The sequence below is a fragment of the Megascapheus bottae genome, chromosome 8, assembly GCF_031878675.1.
Source record: "Megascapheus bottae isolate mThoBot1 chromosome 8, mThoBot2.hap1, whole genome shotgun sequence".
In the NCBI taxonomy this organism is placed as follows: domain Eukaryota; kingdom Metazoa; phylum Chordata; class Mammalia; order Rodentia; family Geomyidae; genus Megascapheus; species Megascapheus bottae.
In genome coordinates this window covers 56,131,045-56,139,800 of record NC_143516.1, presented here as the reverse complement: position 1 = coordinate 56,139,800, position 8,756 = coordinate 56,131,045, and positions in this window count along the sequence as shown.

The window sequence follows — 8,756 nt, the reverse complement described above, 5'->3', positions numbered from 1 at the left end:
ATGGGCAATATTATTGTCTATGTCTACTAAATGCTAAATTAGGTTGCTAGGTTATCATTGGATTTACTACTTAAAATGTAACTGGATTAACTAATCTTTAATAATAGGAATCTGAATAAATAAAACGTAAATTAATTCCAAGTGATAAGATATTCTAGACAAGATCAGTACTAGAAAAAATATGGAAGAATAAATATAAAGCAGAATTTCACAAAATAATAATATTTTTCTATTCATTTTCATAGACTTGGTATCTTTTTCTGGCACTCTGTACAAGAAGATAAACATATAAGGAACTACAGATTCATTTTCAGTCTAAGAAAGAAGTATAAAATGATAGCATTAGAAAGTCAATGTATACATTTTTAATGCCCAGGCATCAAAGAAACAATGAATTCATATGACCAGAAGCAAATCACTGGAGTAATGATTGCAATGAATGTTTTCTGGGTCAAACAGGTAAGTAGATACAAGCAACATTTTGTATACTTAAATTCTTAAGATGGGAATTCTACATAAAGGTCTGCTTCTTCAGCCTCAGAACTTACTGAACTCCTAGTCTTTATAGCCACAAGTCTCCCAGCTTCATTCTCTCCAGTTATTCAGCAAACGCTGGTTAATTGCTCTGTGCTGAGTGCCTTGCTATGCAATGGTGTCATAACCAGGAAAGGGGCACAGTGTCATGATAAAGCAAATAAATAAGTAGTCCACATAGTCTGAGACTTGCCAAAAGCTTCCTCTTTGTGCTTAATTACACCACTTCTCTCAGTCAGTAATAGGTATTATCTTTAGAAAGAAACAGTACTGTGGTAAAAGAGAGAGAAGGTATCTGGGCTTTGAATCTAACGGTCTAAAGTATATTCAAGACTAACTAGCTTGAAGGAGAAATTTAAAAAATAGGCTAGTCTAGTCTAACCCATGAGAAGACCTTGTTGAGTTCCTGACAGAAGTTGCCATGACCTGGTAGAACTCCAGGTGCAGGCTTAGGATCTAAGAGGACTAAAAGAGAACAAGTAAGTGAACAGATGCTGGGATAGCCTGTCCTATTCCCTCCAACTTCTCAGAACTCTGACAGCTATGCTTACTCTTTCATTAAAGAGTTTAGAAAATCCTTCTCTGAGAAATCTGTTCAACCCAGGAGACAACATTAAAGACTCCATGCCATATTTCCTGATGAAATGTCTCTACAAGCATGACCTCTACTTGCATACACAGCTTCCAATCTGCTACACTGCCCTTGCTTGAGATGCATGATTCAACCAACTGTTCAGGAGCACCTGAGAAATTTGTGTGCAGTGGGAGGGGATTGTGAAATAGAAACAAGGAGAAGTGGTCCATAATAAGTAAAGAGAAAGGAAAAATTGGATTTACAGTACTTTCTAAAATTATTGATACAGTTCCTCTCTGAAGATTCAGTGATTAGATGTTCTTCATCAAGGGTCAGTAAATCACCCCTCAGTGAAACCCAACATGTCCACTGTTTTTATTGGAATTTAATCAAATGTATCATTAACATATTTTCTAGGGATTTTTTTCACATTCAAAAGGAAAAGCTGAAGGGTTGAGACAGAGACTACATGGTCTATAAGCCTAAGATTTTCTATTCTTTGCCCTTCACAGAAAATCTGTGGGCCTTGTCTTTTGCAAAATATATCAGAACAAGGACAGAACAGGGATTACTAAAATATGGATCTCAATTCAAACAACTATGGCTACATAAGCAATCTTATGAAGAAGTAGACAATAAAGATCACTATGTGCAGTACACATAACATGTTCTTGTACTTGAAAGAAAGGTAGATGTTTATATAGCACAGGGACTTGAAGAGGACTACTAATACAGATATTTGTGTTGGAGCTTACATTAGATATTAGATATGTCCTTGAAAGTCAGGCACTACTGGCTCATATCTGTAATGGGCAGAAAAGGCCACGAGTCTCTTATTTCCAATTAGCTACCCAAAAGCCAGAAATGGAGCCTTAGCTCAAGTGATAGAGCACTAGCTTTAAGGTCAGGAATCTGACCTCATGCCCTTGGACTGGCAAAGAAGGGAATGAAGGAAAGATGAAAGAAGCAAGGAAGGAAGGAGAGAAGAAAGGGAGGAATGAAGGGAGGAGGGAGGGATGGATGGAAAGGAAGAGAAGAAAGAAAGGAAGGGAGGGAGGGAGGAGGGAGGGAGGGAGGGATGGAAAGAAAGAGAAGGAAAAAGGGATGGAGGGAGGGAGGTAAAGGAAGAGAGGGAGGGAGGGAAGAAGGGAGGGAAAGGAAGAGAAGGAAGGAAGTTGTGAGGAAAGAGGGAAAGAAAGAGAAGGGAGGGAGGGAAGGAAAGGAAGAGAAAGAAGGAAGGAAGAAGGGAGGGAAAGGAAAATGGAAGGAAGGAAGGAAGCAAGGAAGGAAGAAAGGGAGGGAGGGAGAGAGGGTGGGAGGGAGGGAGGGAAGGGAAGAGAAAGAAAGAAAGAAAGAAATGAGACAAAGAACAGAAAAGAAATCTTTAGCTCTCTATGCCTTTTGAAGTGTTTCACATATTTTCTTGAAACTATAGTTTTAAATTTAAATATTTAAAATAATAGGATATTATTTTAATGCTGCCTTTTATACACACTCTTTGTACTATGAATTCACTATTATTCATAAGGACTTTGAAATTCCATCTACATAAAGCAGCAATGAGTTCCTATAATGTTCCCTGCATTAGCTTTTGGGTACAAACCCCTTATTATGAAATAGTCTATGGCAGGGAAGAAGGAATGATTAGGACAGAGTAACTGGAGCCAAGCTGTGCCTCTAATCAAAAGGTACCTTTGACTACTTGCTTGAATCTAATTTTACAAAAGAGGTGTGTGTGTGTGTGTGTGTGTGTGTGTGTGTGTGTGTGTGTGTCTTTGGGCTTATACTAAGGACCGTGGCACTTTTCCTGAGCTTTTTTGCTAGGGCTAATACTCTGCCTCTTGAGGCAAAGTTCCCACTTTTGGCCTTGTGCTGGTTAATCAGAGATAAGAGCCTTACAGACTTTTCTTCTCAGGCTGCCTTTGAACAGTGATCCTCAGATCTCATCCTTCTGAATAGCTAGCATTATAGGTATGAACCACTAGTGTCTGGCTTGAAAGAGTATTTTCAAAGAGCATACAAGACTGTTGTATAACAATGGAAGACTAAAATGTTATTTGCAAGGATTCAAGTACTATAGCTATACTAGAAATAAAGATAAAAATCTCTATTGGTCTCAGTAAACTGAGACCATTCATATCCTTATTTCTGAAATGACTTTCCTTTAAAAATCATTTCAGCTACTGAAAGCCTCACAAGGGAGAGACTCTGCTGTGGTAAGACTATCTGGTGCATGAGGGTCAGTTATTATCTGGAGAATCCCTTTCAGAGGAGACAGACAAATGGAGAGAGGAAGAGTGTGAGATACAGACATAATATTCAATGTACAACTATAGATCAATCTCATTGATCAACACAGACACAAAGCTCTTTGATAAAATTCAGCAACTGATTTAAAAAAATACATTATAATCGAGTGGTTTTTAGCCTAGAGATGCAAGAGTAGTATAACATATATAAATCAATAAATAAACCACAGAATCAAAAACAAGATGTCCACTCTTTTTAATATAGTTCTGGAATTCCTAACCAGAGCAATAAAGCAAGAAAAAGACGTAAAATTGATCCATATAGGCAACGAAGAAGTCAAATTATCCCTATTTGCAGATGACATGATATTATTTCTGAAGGATCCAAAAGACTCTATCCTTATGCTCCTACAGTTGACCAATTATTTTGGCAATGTAGCAGGATACAAAATTAACCTACAAAAATCAGTAGCCTCTCTGTACACTAGCAATGTGCAAGCAGAGAGGAAAACAAGAAAACACATCCATTTCCATAGCCTTATAAAAAAATATCCGGAGATAAACTCTGTCAAGGAAGCAAAAGACTTTTATAGCAAAAACTGTAAGAAAGAAAGCAAAGAAGACATTAGGAAATGGAAAGGCTTTCCATGTTCATAGACAGATAGAATTAATATAAAAATGGCCAATGTGACAAAAAAAAGATCTACAGATTTAATGTAATCCCCCTCCAAAACCTTAATGAACTCTTTACCCATATAGAATTTTACCAAAAAATTCATGGGATCAAAAAAAGAGCAGGAATACAGGACTCTAGACATTCACACAGTGACACCAAAGGAGGATATTCTTAAGTAAGGTCATAAAGGCTCAAAAGTTATGTGCATATAATCATATAAAATGTATATCAAAACGAACTCCAAGAAATGGAACATTTTGTTTTTTTTTCCTTTGTGGGTGTTTTTGTTTATTGTATCTTTTCTTTTCTTTTCTTTTTTAATTGGTGCTGGTGATCCTGAGGCTTGACCTCAGGGCCTGGGCACTATCCCTGAGTTTTGGGCTTTTTTTTCTTCTTTTTTGGGGCAGGCCCGGGGATTGAACTCATTTGAACACTTTTTGCTCAAGGCTAGTGCCCTGCCACTTGAACCATAGCACCCTTTCCAGTTTTTTCTGAATATGTGGTACTGAGGAATCGAGCCCAGGGCTTCCTGCATGCTAGACGAGCACTGTACCTCTATGCTCCCAACCTACCTTTTGTCTTATATGTAAGCTTATCTGTTTGGGGGAGAGTAAGGTGGAACACAGAAATGGTAAGACAAATGGTGAACAAACACAGCAGTGATATTTATTCCACACTACATTGAAAATGAATTATACTTGTGGGAGCCAGGAGGGGAAAACTGGGAGAAAATGAGGGAAGAGAAGACACTGTTCACAAAGAATTCTATTCATTACCTGACTTATGTAATTGTAACCTCTCTGTACATCACTTTTACAATAAAAATTAAAAAAAAAACAACAATGTTGGTGGAACCCAAATCCAGCCCTCAAACTCTACTATAGAGCCATAATAACAAAAATAACTTGGTATTGTCACAAAAGTAGACCTCAACATAAATGGAACAGTTTAAAAGACCCAGAAATAAAACTTGATATGTTGCTTTGTGATACTTAAGAAGGGAACGAAGACATCCAGTAGGAAAAGATAGCTTCTTCAATAATTGGTGTTGGGAAAGCTGAGCATCCCTAGGGTGCTCGCAGGATCCGTGTTTGTCACCACACACTACTATCAACTAGTATCAAAGACCTCAAGATCAGACTTGAAACTTGGAAATTGCTGCAAGAGGGACCAGGAGAAATGCTAGAACTCATAGGCATAAGCAGAAAGTTTTTGAAAAGAGTCACAGAAGCACAGATAGGAAAGAAACTTGACAAATAGGATTGTATAAAAATAGAGTTTCTGTACAACAAAGGACATAGTTACAACCAGCAGACTGGGAGAAGATCTTTACCAGCAAAGGCCCAACAAAGGCCTAATATCCAAGCTATACAGGGAGCTCAAGAACCCTTCCCCAAACTATTAAACCAATCACTAAATGGGCAAAGGACATAAGAAAAGAGTTATGTGAAACAGATGATGAAATGCTCCACATTCCTGGAAATCAAGAAAATGCAAATCATTATGTCTTTGAGATTCTATTTCACCTCAGTTAGACTAACCAACATCATAAATTCAAGCAAGAAAAAGTTGAAGAGGATATGGAGGGAAAGGAACCCTATTGCACTGTTGGTGGAAATGTAAACTGGACAGCAGTTTTTTTGACATAGATCATCTCTCCAACTCAGCCATATACTCCCAGAACATCACAAGCCAGGACACCATAAAGACACTTGCACATTCATGTTCATTGCTGCACTATTCACAATAACCAAGTTATAGAAACTTGCTTATTGTGAATTTAGGGTTCAGATGCCCTGAAATAGATGAATGGATCGAAAACAATCTGTTGCCTAGACACAATGGAGTCTTATACAGCCATTAGAAAGAATAACATGTAATCAGCAAGGATGTGGAAACAAATCATGTTAAGGAAGGTAAGCCAAGATCAGAGAGACAAACAGTGTGTGTTTTCTCTCCTGTGTGGAGGCTAGGTCTCAAATGCAGAGATTTGATAAATGATACAGGACTCTAGGCATTCACACACAGTGAAACCAAACGAGGATATACTAAGGAAGAAACACAAAGGCAGAATGCCTATGTGCCTCTGATCATGTAATAATTATCAGAATGAACTTCAGGAAATAGAACCAATGGCTTTTTTCTTTGTTTTTGTTTTCTGGGGTTTTTTGTCTTATTTTTTTTCCATTTATCTGCTTTTGGAAGAGCAAGGAGGCACATAAATGGAGGGACAAAGAATGAACAAATTTAGCTGTGGTACTCACTCTAGACACTATGTTGAAAGTGAACTATATAAGTTGTGGGTGGGGACAGGAGGGAAAAACTGGGAGAGAGTGAGGGAAAGAGTGACATTATCCAAAATGAAGCTGGTACAGTAGCTCACGCCTGTTATCCTAGCTACTCAGGAGGCTGAGATCTGAGGATCATGGTTCAAAGCCAACCTAGGCACTAAAGTCCATGAGACTCTTATCTCCAATTAACCACTAGAAACCCAGAAATGGCACTGTGGCTCAAGGGTAGGGCGGGGTAGCCTTGAGCTGAAGGGCTCAAGAACAGTGACCAGGCCCAAGGTTTAACCAACACAACCAACTAAAAAGAAAAAGAAGAAATGTATTAATGCATCAAGTACTTGACATGTAACTATAACTCCTCTGTACATAACTTTCATAATAGCAAAATATAAATATGAATAAAATTGTTGCACTAAAAGTATTCAATGCACATGTTCGAGATTGAATCCTGTACCTTGTGGGGAAAAGTGGAGATGGGAAAGATTGGAGAAGAGTGATAAAAGGGTGACATTGATCAAGATACATTGTACTCATAAATTTACATATTGAATTAAAACCTCAACTACTTTAAAATAATGGAGGAGGAAGAGAATTCCCTTTAAATATTCTTTCAGAACTCTTGCTGTCATCTCCTTGGCTACAGTCATTGATCACCACTTGTAACCATCAGCTCAGAAAGAAAAAAAGCTAACAATATTAACTGCAGATTCCGAAATAAAAAGTAAAGACAAAAAGAATGTCATATAAAACTTCTGTATTGCTCCAGTGGATCAAACCTACAATCCTAGCTACTCAAGAGGCTGATTGCTAAGGATCCCAGCCCAAGAAGGGAAATCTATGAACTCTTATATGCAATTAAAGAGTGAAAACCCAGAAGTGGAGCTGTGGCTCATGGGAATGTACTAGCCTTGAGAAAAATAGGTTAAGGATAGTGCCTAGGCCCTGCATTCTAGCCCTAGGAGTGGCACCAAAACAAAAAGAAAGTAAATTATAATATGAGCAGTTTATTAGTCAGGTGCTGGTGACTCATGCCTGTAATCCTAGCTACTCAAGAGACTGAGATCTGAGGATCATGGTTCAAAGCCAGCCTGGGAACAAAAGTCCGTGAGACTCTTATCTCCAATTAACCACCAGAAAACCAGAAGTGGTGCTGTGGCTTAGCTGAAGAGCTCAGGGACAGTTCCCAGGCCCAGAGTTCAATCCCCACAACTGACAAAAAACAAACAAAACAAAAACAGTTTACTATGACTCCTAGGCACCATGCCACTGAGTGTACTTCAAGAGAGGAAGACACTTTCTTCAGCTTTTGCCCACATCTACTTTGTTTCCAAATTTCTAGAAAACAATCATTTCTCTGATTCTTCTCACTATACTCTTCAGGAAATATTCAAATTAAGTGTTGTTTTTAATTAAAGTACAATAGGAGACTTATTTAATATACAATGTATGAATATTTGCCATTTTTCTGAGACATGATCCTTGAAAATATATTACTAAACAAATTCCAAAAAAATAGGTTGTAAACTGAGCACATTGACTTGTCTGTAATAGTATCTGCTTTGGAGGCAGAGATGGGGGGAATCATTAAATTATTAATTATTAAATTAACCCAGTTATAAGTTAGGAAGTTCCCATTTCAGCCAATGGCTGGGTCCAATGGCATGTGCCTGTTATTCCAGCTGTGGGAGAAACTCAGTGGCTGGTGCAGTAATGCACCACGCACCTCTAATCCTTGGTGTTCAGGAAAGCACAGGTAGAAGATTCACAGCCCAGACTAGGCATAAAACAAAACCCACCTCAAAGATAAGCGCCACAATAAAAGAGGTGGAGTGGCTGAACTGGTAAAGCACCTGCATAACAACCTCAAGGTTTTCAGTTCAAGTCTCAATACCAAAACAAAGGGACTTGTAATCCTGGAAAGGTAATGATTAGGCGTTCAAAGTGCATCCAAGAATCAGTACTGATCCTTAATCACATGCATAACCAATTTGTCCAATGATGATACAGGGTTGATGCACGGAATTGCCTACGCTTCATGTTATTTCTCTGTCATGTGATAGATTTCTCAGACATCCCTTTCCTCCACTAGTATTATTTTCTCTGACTACATTTTTTATTGTATTTAAGTAGTCATACAAAGAGGCTTGAATTCAACATGAATTCAATGAATATTGAATATAATGACTATAATGGAGCTTGACCAATGTGAGCCCTTCCATCATTCTCCTCCATCTCTCACAACCTCATCCATCCCCTCTACCTGTTCTCATTTTCAAATAAGTACGTTGAATATTGGCTTTATTTTATTCCTACAGTATTAGTGTAATATCGAATGGATGAATCTGAATTGACAGTTACAGTCAAGGTTATCTAAATCAAGGAGGTAAACAGATGCAAACAATTTCTTTCTGAAGATATTTACAACCTTAGGA